Source organism: Haliaeetus albicilla, chromosome 23, assembly GCF_947461875.1.
Source record: "Haliaeetus albicilla chromosome 23, bHalAlb1.1, whole genome shotgun sequence".
NCBI lineage: Eukaryota > Metazoa > Chordata > Aves > Accipitriformes > Accipitridae > Haliaeetus > Haliaeetus albicilla.
The window spans coordinates 7,871,045-7,888,650 of NC_091505.1; the positions used below are offsets into that span (position 1 = coordinate 7,871,045).

Sequence of the window (17,606 nt, forward strand, 5' to 3'; positions counted from 1 at the left end):
TGCCGCCCTCAGTCTGAGGCGGGCTCGGCGCCGGCCGGCTGCTAACCCGCCTCCGACAGTAGGTGGTGGTGTGAGCCAGGAGATGGCGGCGGCCGCCCGGAGAGACCGAGGCCCGGCCAGGAATGGCGGCGCGGGGGGCGCCGCCGGCCGCCGTTCCCCGCCGAGGCGGCAGCGGGTCTGGTCAGGTCGGCTCCGCGGCACACGGTTTCACAGAAATGTTGGCAAAAATAACCTCGGCGTCGCGTTAGACCCGTGTCAAAGCTGCCGCGCTGGCCAGCTGGGGAGCCGGCCGGTCCCTCCCCGGCACCCGGTCCTCTGTGGCAGGGCGCATCTCCGCCTTCCTGACCGGGCAGTTTCTTTTCGCAGTGCTGGCTAGCGATCGTGCTAAGCTCAAAGTGGGAGAAAAGGGAGGAAATTACCAGGCTTCTGGGTTTTTCCCCTTCAGGTAAGACCCCCCGGCCCCCCAAAACCACAGAAGCGGCAACCACAAGGTACTATTAAGAAAAAGAGAAGTGTCCAGTCGTGGGCTTCTTTATTCGGCCGCCTTTTCAACAGAAATTTTGGTGAAGTAAAACATAAGATGAAGGAAGTACTAACTCGATGTACCTACTCCATGTGGTGTTCACCCTGAATACAGGTGAGTACTACTGCTGTCATCTGCTCCTTAGTATCAGGTGTGAGAAAGCAGAAATGGTGTTTTGGGTCTCAGCAGTTGTCTCTGCAAACTGTGTCCTCACCATCCTTCAAAAAGAACACAGACCAATGCCCAGTCAGAATATCATCGTTCCCTCTACACAAGTGAGTAATGGCACTCAGGGTGTACATGGAGAAGAAATTGCAGCGTACCAACCTTGATCCTGCATTGTAGCTTGGCAGGTGGTTTGTAGCCCTGCTTCAGCGGATGAAGGCCGCTTTTACTGAACCTACCATTGGGACGATTAGTTAAATAAAATCGAAAGCAGTGCATTTCATTTACTTTCTAATTCTCAATGTTAGGAAAATTGTAACCCTGTGGGCCACCAGGGCTACCGATAGAGTTTTGCCTTTTGGGATACACTCAAGACCTCTCAGTACTATGGTGTTTAAACATGTTGGCTCTGCCGTTGCAAGGTAGGATGTTTGGTTCCACCTGCTGTCTGATTTGGGAAGCTCCTTGTTTATTGATCAGCACTTGGACCTTGATCTGTCCATTTACGGTATACACTGACTTTTGCTTCCACCTGCTGTGTAACTTGGAAAGCTCATTGTTTCACTGATCTGATGACTGAGATTTGTATTTGGTAGTAAAGTAGGTCTGCATTTCGACCCTATTTAGGATACTAGATAAATCTCCAAAACTTCAGAATTATTCAAACTAGGAGCTGTATTACCTAGATGACCGTTAATTCTGCTCAGTGTAGACATGACACTATTACACTTCATTGTCTTGATATAACATGTTAGAGGAATAGATTAGAAAAAACAGAAATTTGAAGGGAGATTTTCATTTTTTACAATACATTTTGTTCAAGAGAGAGGAAAAAACCCAAACTCCAAAACAACCCCAACCCTGAATTTGACCGTGAACCAGACACTGAAGGGAGGGAAAAAGAAGCTCTGTTTATGCCTAGTATCCTACAGAAACCATCCAAGAACAGTTCATTCTTAGATAAAGATGGGCCAGGAAACATTGCCAAGATTGATAGAATCTCAGGTTATCTGCCACATGAGCACTGGTACTGCAAGTTACAGTTGCCCAACTTCAAGCTCTTTTTTTTACCTTGCAGTGTATAAAAAAATACTCATATGCCTTAGAATGCATCTTACTTCAGAAAAAAAATAAGAACAGATATTTAGAAACAAATGGGCATAAATAAAATTATGATACACGAGTCAGAATTATCCAAATTCATGAACCCTTTGTTATACATTTCTCGCTAGCAAGCTTACTTGGCAATTCCTTTAAATGGAACTGAGGTTCTAGTGAGAACAGAGTTGGCCCCAGCTCCAGTTAAAGACCACAGGCATTAGCTATGCTCCCACACAGGTTTTCCTCTCCATTCTAGAGACAACAACAGTTTCCTCCTTGAAACCATTCTGTTAAACAACATCTATGAGATGGCTTGATAAAGCAGTTCTAATATAATGCTGTCTTCTTATTAATTAAAGTATTGGAACTCGAATAACTTTCATATCCTTGCAAATCAGAGTAGTTCAAACAGTTTTAAAATACTCCTACTTTTTTTTTTATATCCTAGCATAAATCTGTTAGAGATGAAGAAAAAGTAGCTCTACTACACATCGGCATTCTTCTTACTGCTCAGTTTCCACTTTGGAACTTGTCTGGTAGATTTAATGAACTTTTAGAGCATATTTAATGCTTCTAAACAAAGTGTGCCTTGCCTAGGTTCCCCATGATATGCTTTACCTTGGCTGAGTACATGGGGACCATTGTTGCCAAGCTGGTTTTGGTCCTCACATTCTCTCATTGTTCCTTTGGAAGCCCTCCACAGGAATTATTTTCTCTGACTTATCCGATTGATTATTTTAATTCAAACTATGACTGTAAGAAACTTTTCAGAAGTTTGCAAAGATACTGATGCCTAATTTGTGTTACTTGTGAGCAGATTCCCAGAGCTGCTGGTTACCTGGAACTATTGCTGGCTTTCATTTGACCTGCAAGGACCCAGGGTCTCTGATATACAGATGAGGTGTCTTAGTCTTTGTGTTTACTGAGAACTGGTGACGAATAAAACCACTGGCAAGTTAGATCTGTACTGTCCAGCCTAAAGTCTGATTTGTAACTCCCACCTGAGAATTTGAGAGACTTCAGTAACGTACCATAGGATTGCATTACAAACAGCTTGTAACATCAAGTAGCAGCCACAGAGAGAAGTTTTTGCTTTGTGGTCCAATGGCCTCTTGGAATCTGTAGACTTCTCTAAGTAAAGAAACTAAAAAGCAAGATTAAATGTGCCTTGCAAGGCCACAAGGAGTTCAAGCCTTCGAGAGAGAGGCAACATATTATATGAGACCATCCAATACCTTTACGTAGGCAAGCTCTATCGTGCCTGCTTGTTTCTCACAGCTGGTGTAATACAGCTATTACTTTTCCCTCTTTTTTTTTTCCTTCCCCACCCCCTCAACCCGCACCCCCAGTAATAATTTAACTTACTAACAAGGAAAAAGAAAGGAATGATGAGATGCTGTAATCTCACTGTTCTTTTACTGACTAGTCACTACCTATGCCAAGAAAACAGAACCCCTCCCTAAACTGCAGCAGTCCAGTAGGTCAAATGTACTATCCTAATGCTGGCAGCAGGCGTTATATTAAGCTGTTGTTAGAGTGGGTCTGTTCCAGGTGCAGAGCAGGTACCTGACCTAGGAATGCCCTGAATTACATCTAGTCCTCAGATCAAAAGCACAGACCATCTTTCTGCTGGACTTCCTTTTTTTTTTTTAGCTTTTGTTTCCATCTCCATCACATTTCTGTTTATTTTTCAGTTGCATCTTCTGACTTTCTAGCTCTGCTCTTCATCCAGCTAAGTGCAAGAAGAACGAACTTTGCAATGTGAAGATGACACTATGCTGAAGGCTATCAAGATCCTGTCATTCCTGCAGATATATGTGTAAACATCTGCAGCATAAAACAGCTCCAGATGGGAATTTTTACCAAGTTTTAGAAAATGTGTCAGAGAGGGGGGTTGGAAAGGCAGACTGCTGATGCTGGAGAATTGCTTTCCTCGGAAACATAGTGATGTGAGCTCATGACTAAAATCTTCCCCCCCCACACTCCCCACCCCATCTTCCCCCTTGCTTGCTTGCCTTTTAGGCTGCCAGGACATTGGTTTTCAATTCAGTCATGCCGAACAGGACTGACAGTCACTGTGACAAGAAAACTTGCTTGGTCAGTACGTACAGCAACTACACTAGGAAATTTTGGAGATGTCATGTCTCTTAACTGTAGATGAAAATCCATGTGTGAATTCTCAGTATGGGCTCCTTTTTTGAAAGGCAGCAGATGTCAAAAACAATCTGGACAAGCTGTAGATACTTCTGGAAGAGACAAGGAAAAAAAGAAAACATAAGTCTGCCCATGATTCTTGCAATGTAACACTCAGTATCCCTAGAAAGCACGCTGACTGACACTGAAAGAGTAAATAAAATCCCTGACTTCTGACAATAGCTCCTTGGATTTGCTTACAGGTCTGATGAACCAGGAGGGTTTTATGTATCAAAAATAACTGGATGACATGAAGGAAATTTGGTGCATTCACAGATTGAGTCAAATCAGTAGCGCTGTTAGAGGGAGTAGGAAATGTTATCTCTGTTAGCGTTGCATAGGGAAACGGTATTCATTGCATGTACATGTGTTCTTCACAAGGACCAATTTTTACTTACACTGGAGACATTCATTTTGCATTTTGGAATGCATGAGCCATCTTCACTCATGTCACTATATGCCTGAAGTAGGGCCTGTTATTTCTTTGCTGCTATGATGGAGTGCTAGTTCTGCTACAGAGCAGATCAGTCTGTTTAAACGTGAATTGACAACCAGCTTCAACGTTAATAGATTTAAAGGTTAGAAGAAGGGGGGTATCAATAAACTAGAATGGTAGTTTTCTAGGTGTAACCTTGCAACATTTTAGTTGCAGAAATGCAACAAGATAGGCAAGGATTCTCATCTCGGTTTGCGTTTATTTGGCTGAAATCTGCTTCTGATGTCCTAGCTGATTACAAAGAGGGCTTTCACTGCCTTTCTTTGGTCTGCTTTAGTTAGGTCGTCAAATCCAAAGCAGCACAGACAAGACAGGGGGTGACGGAGTGAAAAGAAGAAAGCTGCAGTAGGCAGACGGGCTTGTGGAAGGTGTATCACTTGCTTTTTTTCCCAAATCATCTAGGTGTCTAGTTAGACTAGATACACTTCCAGGTGCAAGCCGAATTTCTCTGTTCCACAAATGATTCCTTTTATCTTTGGCTTTCTGATTTTATTAAACCATTGAAGATAGTTCAGTGGTGCTTGGTTTGACAAAAAGTTACAGTGCTAAATAGCGATCCAGTGGAATCCAGTTTTCAACACGTTAAGGAAGCAGCCTGACAGTTTCCCAGCCTGACGCGTTTCCAGCTGTTGTAGTTATGCGACGTCCTCAATGAGAAAATCTTTCAGAGCCTCAAAGTCATCCCACAGCCTGAGAGATGTTACGTGAATTACGTATGCTGAGAAGATGCCCTGCACCGTGCCCCAAACCTTCTAGGCGATGCGCTGAACGCAGGCGTCTTAGGTCAAGCTTAACGTTTTTGCAAGCAGTTGTGTCTCGCGAGCAAGGCCACAGAACCGCCCGCTACCTTCACGCCGTAGGCTTGTCTTACGCCGCTGAATTATTGTGGCTCTCCCAGGTCTGAGTCTGCAGGATTCCACGGACACCAAACCCGTGGGGAAGCCTCGGAGATAGCACAGACTTCCCATCCCGCAAAGGCAAGAGAAAGAGCCAAAATTCCTGCCGTATCAAACCCCTCCGTTTTCTTTAAACGTGGTGTTTTTCCCGGGCCAAGCGCAGCTTTCCGGCAGAGGCACTGCCGCCCGCTCCCACGGCCGGTCCCAGCGCGGCGGAGCCGAACTCGTTCCGGGGGGGGGGACTGACCCGTCTTCCCGTGGGGAAGCCCGTTCCCGCCGCCGCTCCCCCGGCCTCTTCGGGGTGTCTCTGCTGCTCCGCTCGCTCCCACGAAGGGCCGTTCCCCTTCCCCCGCCCCCCCCCCCCGCCGCTAACACGGTGCGTGGGAGGTGGGGCCTGCTACCTGCTGCACGAGACCCGGTTCCCCGGGGCGCGCGCTGGGTGCCGTTGGGCGGCGGCGGCAGCGGCGGCGGCGGCGGGCGGGCGGGGCGCGCGCAGGCGGGGCCGCCCCGGAGCGGCGTGGTGCGGAGCGGAGCGGAGCGGAGCGGGGGAGTGCGGGCGGCGGACGGTGAGTGGCGGCGGCGGCGGGGGGGGAGAGGGCACGGCCCCAGCCCGGGCAGCTCCGTACCCGCTGTCCCGGTAGAGTCCTGCCCGCGGCTCCCGCCGTAGCGGGGCCGTGCCGGTGAGGGCTCCTCGGGTCGGGCTTTGCGCAGGCGAAGCCCTCTGCTTGGCGGTAACGGAATAACGCGAGCGGCGTGAGCTGGCTGTGATGCGCTCTTTGTTCGGCCGCTTTATTCAGCGGCTGCTGGCTCACGTCTCCGCACCCCTGTCTGTCGGGCTGGGTTGGCATCCTCACCCTTAACCTGCGGACTTGGAGCCTTTCAGGGTCAGATCTCTGCGTTTTATGCCCTAACACAGTTTTTTAACCTGTGTTGGTTAGCTGGAGAAGTCGCAGTTATTAACGAGAGCCAGACTTTATTTTGTCTCCTGCATCGCTAGTGGAATTGCTGGCTGTCTCCCAGGTGTGAAGCCCTAACACTGGTGTTGGGGACTGGGAAGTGGTAGGGTCTTGTAGAGGGAGCAGATGGGAACCATAACCTGTAGTAGAATGAAAAGACACCCACTGTGTCATTTCTTTCATGATTATTTTGCAGATACACCCCATAGTTTAAGACCTTACAAACAACTGTACGCAGGAGAAAAGCCTTTATCACATAGCGACTTTGATGAATTTCCTATGATAACTATCCTTGTGCAAGTAGGAGTGGCTCATGGAAGGGCAAGTGCTTTAGTCAAGGTAACAAGCCGCAGGCAGTGTATGAGCACAGAGTATCCAAGAACCCCAGTGAACCACCTCCAGTGTTTTCCATAGTCTAGTCCAACTGCTTTCTTGGAAATGTCATCTGAAAAGTCCCTTTCCCCTTCCAGCCATTGTGCTGTGTCCTTGCAGTACTTCCTACGGAGATCCCTCTGTGAGTGGACTCCTCTGCCTAGACCCATGCCATCAGCAGAGCTTGTCTGATGCAGATTCGGGTGCGGTTTTATTAATTTCAGACCTGGTGTAGCAGACTGGGGAGTTGGAAGGAGGAAGCCTAGTACACATATTCTGAGCCGCTTGGGATTACAGTCACTGTAGATCTTTGACACTTTGTATTGTCCTTCTGATATTGGGTGGAAACTGAAGGAGGTTACAGGTAACTTGAAGTATACTGTTAGGAACCTTTAAAACAGAAAGGCAAGTTTGGTGGCTTTATCTTTTATTAACAGCTTCCTGAATATGAGTTTTCTATTTCTTTTTCTCTCACACAATATAATAAATGATAATTAGGACTCCAGTACCTTTGCAGATACGTTATAAGATGAGAAATGCAAATATATATTTGTCTTGCTGTTATAAAACAAATACAATGAAAAATTAAACCAGTGGTTTCATGGGCATGGAATCACTTTTTGCACTGTTTGGTTGATCCGTTGTTTGTAGTTTGGACTTCTAGCTATATAATGTACAGACCAGTCCATTGCTAGTGCTTCAGGCCAATTCCTGAAGAATATTGCAGTTGAAAAGTGACATTGACCTAGTGAAATTGCTCATCTGTTTCTGATGAATGTCAGTAGATGACTTACCACAAGGTCAACACAGTTACACTTCTCCAGACTGAGCTCCTACATAGTCATAAAAAAATGCAACTCCATTGCACAGGTAGGGTGTGAGGTTTGCAAGGATTCCAGAACTATCCAGCCCAACAGAGAATTTGGGTCTATATCTGCAAAATTCAAAGTTGCCTTGGTTCTTACTCATTATAGTATAAGAAAGTGCAAAGCACGTCTTACCCTGGACTTTATGACTGACTGAAGTTTCGTATATATATAGATTTATGCGATTATGTATGTATATAAATGCTTTTTCTACTATGCAAAACCACGTTACATGGATGTTACATGAATCAAAAGTAAACTCCTCTGGTTTTTTAGATCATTGTGAGTTGGAGGACTTGTCCACTTAAGCTGTTCGCTTGTGTTTTCATCAAAGATTTGATGGAAGTTTTCTGGAAATGATATGTCACAGATTCCTGTGACCACAAAGATGGAAATATGCCCGGTGCAGATTTGATGACTCAAAACTCTTTCTCCTTTGGAACCCACAGCACAGGTTTTTGGCTGTATTCAGACATTCGAGAAGTAGATCCCCTTTTAGACTTCTTTTTAGTCTTTCTGGGAGCCAGTAAGTGCAGACTTAAGCAGCAAAAGTTAAGTCTTACCACTTAAGAATTTTTACTGGCATTGGCTTCTGTTTCAAACTTAGTATTTGTCTCTACTTGAAATGTGTCTTAATTTACAAGTCAGAGAGTTTGCTGCAGACAAAGGCACAGCTATGTTTTCTTTTACCAGAAGTTGTATGACGGTCAAAGAAGAAAAGAGAAATTGTACTTGGTCCAAAGAGCTGCTTGATACAGGTCTATTTATTTAAATTCTAAATAAATTTATTTAGAGATCAATGGTTACTTAGAATATTTCAGAAGAAAGCACTAGCTGCAAGTGCAAATACTGGGATCATGCCTAAGCGTTAAGACAAGGGCTAAGATGTTACTCAGTTTTGAACAGCTGTGAAAATGGGCACTCAGTGAACAATACTTGTGTATGTGGGAGAGAGTCTAATACGTTTAATACCAACAAACACATCTTTAACAGTTAACCGATTTAACTGCTTAATCTCTGCTAAAATCCACTACAACTTGGACCAGAATGCTTACTGTATCTGATACTGTTGAAGTGTGTTAGAGGTTCATTCGTATTTATTTATATGAACACTCTCTCTCTAAATGAAAAGAAAGTACACATTGGTTTAGCAAACTGGGGACTTCATTTTTACACCCCCCCCCGAGGATTTTCCGTAATCCTTATGTTTGTACTGTGGACGGTGTACGTGGTGTGGTTGGTCTGAGTATCTTTAGTTATGTAACATAAACATCAAGCTGTGCAGTAAGTCAAACAGGGGACAAAGCAGCGTGACTGTAGTCCCTGTTGTCATAGCCTCGGCTTGCAGTCTGATGTACAGGAAGAGTTGAATTCAGTGGAAAGACTGTCATTGATTTTAGTGAGCTCTGGATATGGCCCAAACTCAAGAATTGGTGGCTTGACTTTATTGGAATGCCACCAGCATCATGTTGAGTCATGCATACACAGATACATATACATCCTTTTAAAGTTTAAAATAGCTTTCAAAAGGAATGCCAATGCCACAAGCATAGATGCCATTTGAATTTCATCAGTTTCTTCTAAATGAATTCAAACACATAGCATGAGATTTTGTTACTTTACACCGGTTTTAGTGGAAATGCAGTCCTGTCCCCTCATCATTCCCTCAGATGAGTTTCTATGCCAATTCTTCTGTCTGTTTAAGGTCAATCTATTGTGTAGTTTAAGCATAAAGCTGAATAGATTTCTCTCCATCTGGAGAGGTTTATCTTCATATCTTTGGTTGACAGCTTATATGTGCAATGGAAGGAGTGCTACAGGTTAGAACTTGAAACCACCTCTTTGGCGAGCAGCAGATACTGAGATTTGCAGCTGATGTTATTAACAAGGATCATTTTAACTACTATTCCTCCCTCACACTCCTGCTGACTATTGCAGTTCCCCCCATAAATCTCATGAGATCTCATCAGGTCATAGCTCGTACAGCCAAGCAATCATGCAAGTCTCTGAACATTCTTCTGATGAACCAAAACCAGGCAAAACTGCCAAAATACATACTGGGACAGAAAGCTGGAAAGCAGAATCTTTAATGATTCAGAAACTGAAAATGAAGAGAGCACCAAATATTATTTCCAATATACCCACTTGTTTAAACCATCACAGTTTTGCTGACTCGGGAATGATGAATCTGGGGTGCTTCCCTACTCTAAGCTCTTAAAACTGTAAGAAGTAATGAGGATCTTATTTCACAGCTTCTTTTTGAATTGCTGCTTAAAAGCCTGTGGGAGAAAGTGGAGGTTAGTGCACATACTTATTTTGCTCACGACTTTGATGCCCTCTCTAGAGCTAACCTCAGCATAATGGTATGTCAAGGAGTTATACAGTCTATCCTGCTTTCACTGCCATTCTTTGGCTTTTCATGTGCTGTTCCAGCCCTTTCTTCTTTCTGCTGAGCATGCATTTCTTCAATTTAAGTGATATTTACTAGTAAGAAGAGGCTGCCATCATTCATAGAAATCTGTTAAATATTATTGCTATAATTTTGCCAGAAAATGTTACAGCAGCTTGCAGTCAAATGTGTCCTTTCCTTTCTCCCAGTTTACACTTTGTGAGACCATTTTTGTATTCCACTAGGTTATATGGGAAGGATACCTGCCAGCACATAAGGGGTTAATGCTGCTGGTTTTGTTTTACCTTTTTTTTTTTTTTCTTTTTTACTTCTTTATTTTTTTCTCTTTGAAGATTTGTAGCTTGGAAGAGTTGGAGCTGCAGCCCTTACCAGGCGATCTGGGGACATTTGTCTACCCTGGATCACGGTATCTGGTAAACCAGCATCTTTTCCCAGGCCTTTTGCTGACTTGCTACAGATGACTGCAGCCAGATAACAGGGGTCTAAGGCTTTTCCTCACAATGTCAGGCTAAATTTTATCCCTATGGTTCAAGAAACTATTCTTATATTCCTAAGCACTGGTAATGACAGGAGGGGGAAGGTTTAGAGAAGATGCATTCTGTCATCCTGTTTTCTTTCAAAGCAGTGTCAGGATTTCTGAGTTCTCCTGAATTTACCCTCTGATTTTTTATATGATACATTTCATTATCTTAGTAGGAGGAAGTGAAAGGGCGAGGGAAAGAGAGCAGGGGAGGTAGGCTGTGTGGTTTACTTGACATTTGAGAAATGGTACAAGAGTTTCTCTATAAATTTAAACTATAGGGCCATACTATAATTACTTAGGAACATGCTACAAGCAGGGAGTGTGTGTGAATGGTGCTTGCTTGATTTTGTTGCTTTTTCAATCTATACATTCAAGTCTGCCAGCAAATGATTTAACACCTCATAGGGAGCTTGTGGATTTATATAATTGACTCTTTAAATCTTAGTTTAAAAAAAGGGAGATGTCAACACAATGTTATAGAGAATAGGGTATAGAAAACCTCCTGTGCGTTAGGAGAGTAAACTCAGCTGGAGATGCCATTTCAGAATTGCCTTGTGTACAATACTAATGAAAGTTCTTTCCAAAATCCTTCATTCTTTCTTTGCAGATATATTGAGAAAGACCTTATTTACAGATGCACAAACCTTTAAATTTTTAAAGATTTTGGTCTTTTGAAAGAGACGTAGCATGCAGGTATTCCACATCAGAAAAAAATTTCAAAACCGCAATGCGTTTGTGTGCTCTTAAGAGTTCAAGAGCAACAGAGTGAGCAGAAGAACGTTAGACTGTTTATACATGTTGTTAACTGCGAGTATGTACTTCTTTAAGCATTTATTTTTTTAACACTTATTTTCTTTTTTTGGATCTATCTTTCATGCATTATCACTTTGTTGCTACTGTGCTGACTGAAGAGTGGATTTAATGAGAGTTGAACTCCTAAAGCTGTGGGTTCTGCAATAATTAAAAATGATATCTTATTGTACAAGAAAATACATTAAAATGTTAAGGTTCTTACAATAAATCAGCTTAAAGTAAGAAATCTGAGTCAAGGAAAGACTATCGTTTATCTCAGAAGTTTTTGCTTTAGTTGATTTGTCAAGCTTCTAGGCTATGCAAAAGGTTTTATGTTATCTTTTTAATGCTAAGCAGTGTAAAATCATGTTAAATAGAGGAAAGAGGGGAATAAAGGAGCAAACCAGCCATTATTATTGTAATGAGTCTGAAGAAACTATGTTATAAACGATACCACCACAACTTTTGTGGATTGGATTAGAGGAAAAAAAGGAATACAAGCAATTTACATGCTCTGATTCTGGTGATCACATTTCTTCTGCTCTACTGGCCCTCAAACTATGGCTATTGCCACTGCTTTTCATTCTGCAGTTACAAGAGGGATAAAAACAGTCATAGGGTATGACTTAGATTTTATTCTACTATGCATTACACAGCATCAGCACAATCATGTCCCCTCATTCCTCCAAAGGAAAAATATTTCAGATTTTGCACAGGTTTTCATTTTGGTCGAAGGTGTGTGACATTTGTAGTGTGTATGGGACTCTTCAGAGATAAAGTATTTTGCTGTTTTTGCAACTGATTCTGATCAAAATAATAGCTTGATCATATCATCAATATACCGTTTTTACTGATGACCAGTGGTTATTCTGCAACATTCAATGGCATTTCCTTTGGATGTTTTTTTACTAACATCCCATTATATTTAACAATTACATGTGAATTCATGGTAAGAAAACTTTGCACAAACTAGGAAAAAAATTCAGAAGTCTTATTACCATTTAGTGTTTGCCCTTGGTTGCAGTTGCCTTCATGAAATACTAAATTTCATCCGCAGTGAGAAAATATTACAATATAGGTATTGTGTAATCAAGAAAGCAGGGCAAATCCATCTTGTAACTTAGCTCATCAACCTTTAGTTGCTTTTAAATACTACCTAGTCTTATACACTTTATGTATAAATAGTCCTCAGTAGATGGAGGTCTTGCTTAGTATTTTCGTGACCAAAGGGAGCTCTCTGAGTGGAGAATAAGCATAGCTAATCTTTAGTCCTCATACTAGTTTATCTCTAGGTAGTACACTGAGTCCCTTGAGGACTCAACTAGTACCATGCCAGAGAGTATCAGTTACATTAGCCTCTATGTTATATCCAAAGGAGCTGTTTCATGAGAGGATCTGAGTTTGTGTTCTTGTGTGGGTGCTGATAAAACCTGTAGAGGAGTAGGTGACTTTTCAGTTACATGGTGCATGGTGACGGCTGCTCCTCTTCCTGTTCGGACCTGCAGCGTCGGCTGGTATTTCAATGTATGGAAATTACCTAGATGGAAGGAACTGCTTACTAGCAAGGGTGCAATACCTGAAGCCAATACCAGTGGATCTCAAGTATGTCGTGTTTAAAGGGTAGCAATATGGGCCACAGTGGTGAGGCTGAGAGTGGCATTTGTCCTAGGAAAGCTGTAGGTATCCCCTAATCTCCGTGGTAAAGCAGAAAGATACTAAAGCAATGAACTTCAGTTTGTCATGACTCTTAACTGTAGCTTTTTTCAGATACCACTGATCCTTGGATGATACTCATCAGCTCAGTGCATTACTTAAGTGTATGCCTAGATCTGTGGTTGCACTGTTTGAAGTGAGAAGAACCCAGGAGACATCCAGTTTAAGCATGTGATTATGTGACTTAGTGACACAGAACTGTAGTTTATTCAACAGTTTTAGGTAAAATTCTTCTGCAATTAGCTTATTTCCTGCCTCTGGATATTTATTAGATATTTTCCCTTCCCATTATGATGGGAACAGCTCCAGCATATTTAAGAGACAATTGGGAACACACTGGGATATTTAAAGATTCCCAGAACTTGAATCTGAGTAATGCGTTGGGCTGCTGCGTAAGGACTCTGCTGTGCTATGGGTCTGTTCTGGTGAAATTGGCTCGGTTTGAGGTATTTTTTATTATGTGATGATTTTGAAACTCTGGACAGGCTGGGCCAAATCATGTAGTGCAGTCATTGATTTCTAATTTAACTCAGCATTTTGATGCCAGTGATCCTGTAAGAGTTCCCACGGCTGAAGGCTGGCTAGTGAACTTAAAGTTATCTTGGATATTTATAGGGTGCCTATTCTTGAAGGGTCTTTCTGGCTGTCCTTATTGAGCAAGGGAGGATGGGGAAAGACTCTAAAACACCGTTCCAGGCACGAGAAACTTTGGGTTCAGTTGCAGTTTATGGATTCTGGAATAGTCACTGAATTACTCTGCCTCAGTTCTCCCAGCTGTATCTGCAGTATGGGGTAATATTATATCCTATGCAGAGGGACACAGGTCTGGTGCTTGTGATTAATCTTGCTTGTGATTAATCAAGTGGTGGGAGTAAATTTATTATTACTCAATACTTTCTACTTATTTTACAGTTTGTGGAATGAACCAGGTACTGTATTCTTGCCTTTATACAGAGGAAAGCCAACAAAGAAAGCGCGATGTTACCATTGCCTACTAATTTGAGTTAAATGTCAAGAGTATGCAGTTTTGACTTTTATTTTTCTGTTCATTTCCCCTTGGAGCAGTAAAGCCTGCAGGCAGGACATTCTGGGACCTCACTGCCCTTCTCTGAAGGTTAATGGTCACTTTATCTTTAGCCTTGTGTTTGCAGGCACTGGAGTCAGACAGCCTTTTCCCCAGAGCTGCGATTCCGTGATTTCCCGTATTATTACTTCAGCCGACAGCCAGTGAGATGGTATCAGAGATGACCTTCGCTTTTGAATTTTTATTTCAGTCGCAGTTAAAATTCAGGATGTTGATGGTTTTAGGAATATTATTCCAGATGTGTGAGTCCCTGGTTCTGCTCTTGCTTATACCTGTACAAACAAAGCAGGAGTAATTCTGTTGAAGAGGTGGACCTACATTAGTGCAAAACTAATATACATGGGAAGTCATTAAACTTGATTGCTATTCACAGCACAAGCATTAGTGGCAATGTCCTTCTGATCTGTCTCCAAGGGAGCTCGGCGAGAGTGTTGCAAGGACATTGACTGGATCTATCCCTAGAGGGGAATTTGGGAAGAATGGGGTGTAGAAAACTCAATTCATTATTCACATGTCTCAGGATATTTGTTTAGACTCAGTAACTGTTACCTCTGATGTTCAACATCTAGACTAGGCACTGGTCCATGTGCCTGTAGCTACATACTGTGTTCTCATATTTCTTTCCAGATGGTCTTGTATATTGGTGCCTGCCTGGACACCGAGAAGGAAAAGTTGTGTTGTTGGAACTTAATATTTTTTAACATGGTATTTTCTTAAGTCAGAATGTGTAGAAATAGAGCTCCTTTGTTCAGTTTCTGCACTACCCCCCCTTAGACAAAAGAACTACAGTTTCCCAGTATATAAAATATTGACCGTGCTAGTATTTTCACAGGAAATACCAAGCTCTTCCAGTGTGTCAAAAATAATCTGCTTTTCATTCAGACTCATTAAAATCTTAGATTTTAGGTTTATGATCTTGGATGAAAAAAGCAGATACATGAGAGGCAGCACATCCTGGCTATGTCGTCTAAGTATACAGGGATGCTGTTACTTTCTTTATAAATAAATTACATATTTATATGCGAATCAATTGTTGTAGATTTGTAAAATGTTGAACAAATACTTCTCTCTCTTTATCTGTATTATTTGCTTGGCAATTGATATTTTCTGACACTGAAGTCTGAGGTTACATCTGTGATCCTGTTGCAAATCTAGGGGAAATTATGTTTTGAATGACACATGGCCTGACCTTCATCTCCAGATAATCCAGGAAGAGTTCACATTTGACTGTGGGGACACAAAGGACAGATTTAGCATACCAATATCTTTTTGGCCATATTTTAGAATTCAGTAATGCACTAGATACGCCACACCAAAGTTCATCTTCACTCCTTCCTCAGAGGTGAAGACTGTGTTTTGTGGTAAACTGCAAGAAACCATTCAGAGTCAGAATTACCAAACACTGGAATCGAAGAGATTATATGTATTGCTGCTTGCTTTGAAATACACATTTTTTTGAAGTAGCTTGCAGGAAGTCCTCTTAACAGCGAATAACAACAACAGAAAATCCCCCAAATCCCACACGTTGTACACAAAGTGTAAAAATAGACATAATTAGAGCAACATACAGTAATTAGACTCCAGAGCAAGTATCATGGCAAATTCTTCAGGCTTATATGCATGAATACAAAGCTGATATAGTGCATAGTTAGAGGCCCCTGACTACACTCTCTACTTTCAGTTTCAGAGATAGGCTTTGACCCTCATTTTCCTCCTAATATTAATCACAGATGGATGTATAAACTCTGCAAGGCAGAAATCCTCTTATCTCCACTTCTTTGTTTTCTGCAGAGTACTGTGTTTGATTCCAACCCTGTTTGTTTAAAGCTCTGATACTGCAGCTTTTAATAGTGATGCATGTTTAGTTGTTTCTTTAGCATTGAAGGGTTTTCACTGAAAATTTCCAAGTCAGGCCTGTTTGCCAGCCTGGGAATCTCACTTGTAAGAAAGCTGAATGCATTTCTGCTTCAGGAAAGTGTTTCCTGAGAGTCACATTTATGTTAGCACACAGGTAGACAATCCACATGCCAAATGCAGAGAGAACTGTGGTATGGGAAGAGTGACTTGCTATGTTATGGTTAGATTTCTGTGCAGGGTTTATTCTAGATTATAATGGAAGGAGTGCTTTACATGCAATTTAGCTGGAACGGCACCTTTTTATAAACACTTGGGCAAGATCAAGTGCAGCATAAAATCTAGTCTGAGAGGTCTCGATTAACCTAGGCTTCATTGCTCAATGTTAAAGACACGAGAACTGGAAACTAGACTTGGGTTCTGCTGCATTTGTCCCAAGTACCTCATCTGATGTCCAGACACTGACAGGGTTACTTTTCCAGAGTCAAACAAATGAATAGAAAATGTCAGTTGTTTGAGGGTATGCAGCTCTGCCCTAAAAAGAGGGGAGGGTCTGTGCACCTGCGTAGCTTCAACTGCAGTATGGGGTGCAGGAGGAGGGCATGTGGTGCTCAGGCTGACAGTAGCTGGGAAAGGTGGAAAGAGGCAAAATAACTGAAAAGCGCAAAATGTTGCTAAGGGTACAAATGCAACACGCATGTAAGAAATACACAGAATCTTCATTATATAAAATTCAAGTGCATATAGATCAGTATTTGACAGCTCACCACATCGTACTGGTGATGGGGGGAGCTGCAAACCTCCTTCAGTGAATTCTCACCTGGTAGACACTGTGTTTTTCACAACAGCAAAACTTACTACAGGAATGCAGTCAAAATGTGATTTTGTTAAGTGACTAGGAGAGAGGGAGGTAGATTGGATTTTGGTAGAGGCTAAAGGCTAAGAATGAGAGACCAAAGTCTGCCTTGTTAACAAGGAGTCCGTTCAGAGACACCAAAAATACACAGGAAATCTGAAATGCTACCATCTATTAGTTTGTTGTAGGATTTCTACTCCTGCCCCTACATTTGTTTGGTGAAAAATTCACATGAAACTTTCGTCCCCTTCTGAAAATAAAATAAATTAAAAAAAGATAATAATCAAACATCCACATTTAAACACAGTTTGTGAATCATGGGATTTCCCAACTGTGTGACATCTGGTCCATTCCTGCTGCTTTGCACTGTGTATGTGTCCTGATTGCATGCAAACCAGCTTTGAATGGACATTTTGTGAAGTGTGAAGTGTTCGCTATCTGAGAGCCGGGGAGGCAAGGACATGGTTAGCCCTTAGAGATCTAGTTGCAAGAGGCTGCAAGAAAAGCGGTAGATCTGTCGGACATGAAACATATTTTGAATTGCTGGTTGCGTGTGTAGCTCCTGACACCTCTGCTGTCAGGCTGCTGGTGCGTACCCGTGTGTATGTGTAGGAAGTGACTGTGGAAACATGCCAGTGTTTTTTAGCTCTCTTTGAGTTTCCCCCATTGGATTACTAGTTGCTGTTGGTTACTTACGTTGAAGAGGCCTTTTTTGCAATGACACAGGTGAAAGTGCCTGTGAAACAAGTAACTTGCTGATTTTAGGAGCTGTATTTTGGTGCAAGCATTTCTCAATGATTGGGTTG

The 17,606-nt window shown here is 42.3% G+C and overlaps 1 protein-coding gene across 1 annotated transcript in view; it reads left to right on the plus strand.

Moving 5' to 3' along the window:
• The first annotated feature begins 5,880 nt into the window (after positions 1-5,880).
• The window catches only part of KIAA1210 (KIAA1210 ortholog), a 59,652-nt gene continuing 47,926 nt past the window's right edge, over positions 5,881-17,606 (plus strand). Inside the window, exon 1 of the mRNA XM_069811093.1 lies at positions 5,881-5,940. The gene's annotated coding sequence lies outside the window, so the exon portion shown is untranslated. The remainder of the gene's footprint in view (positions 5,941-17,606) is intronic.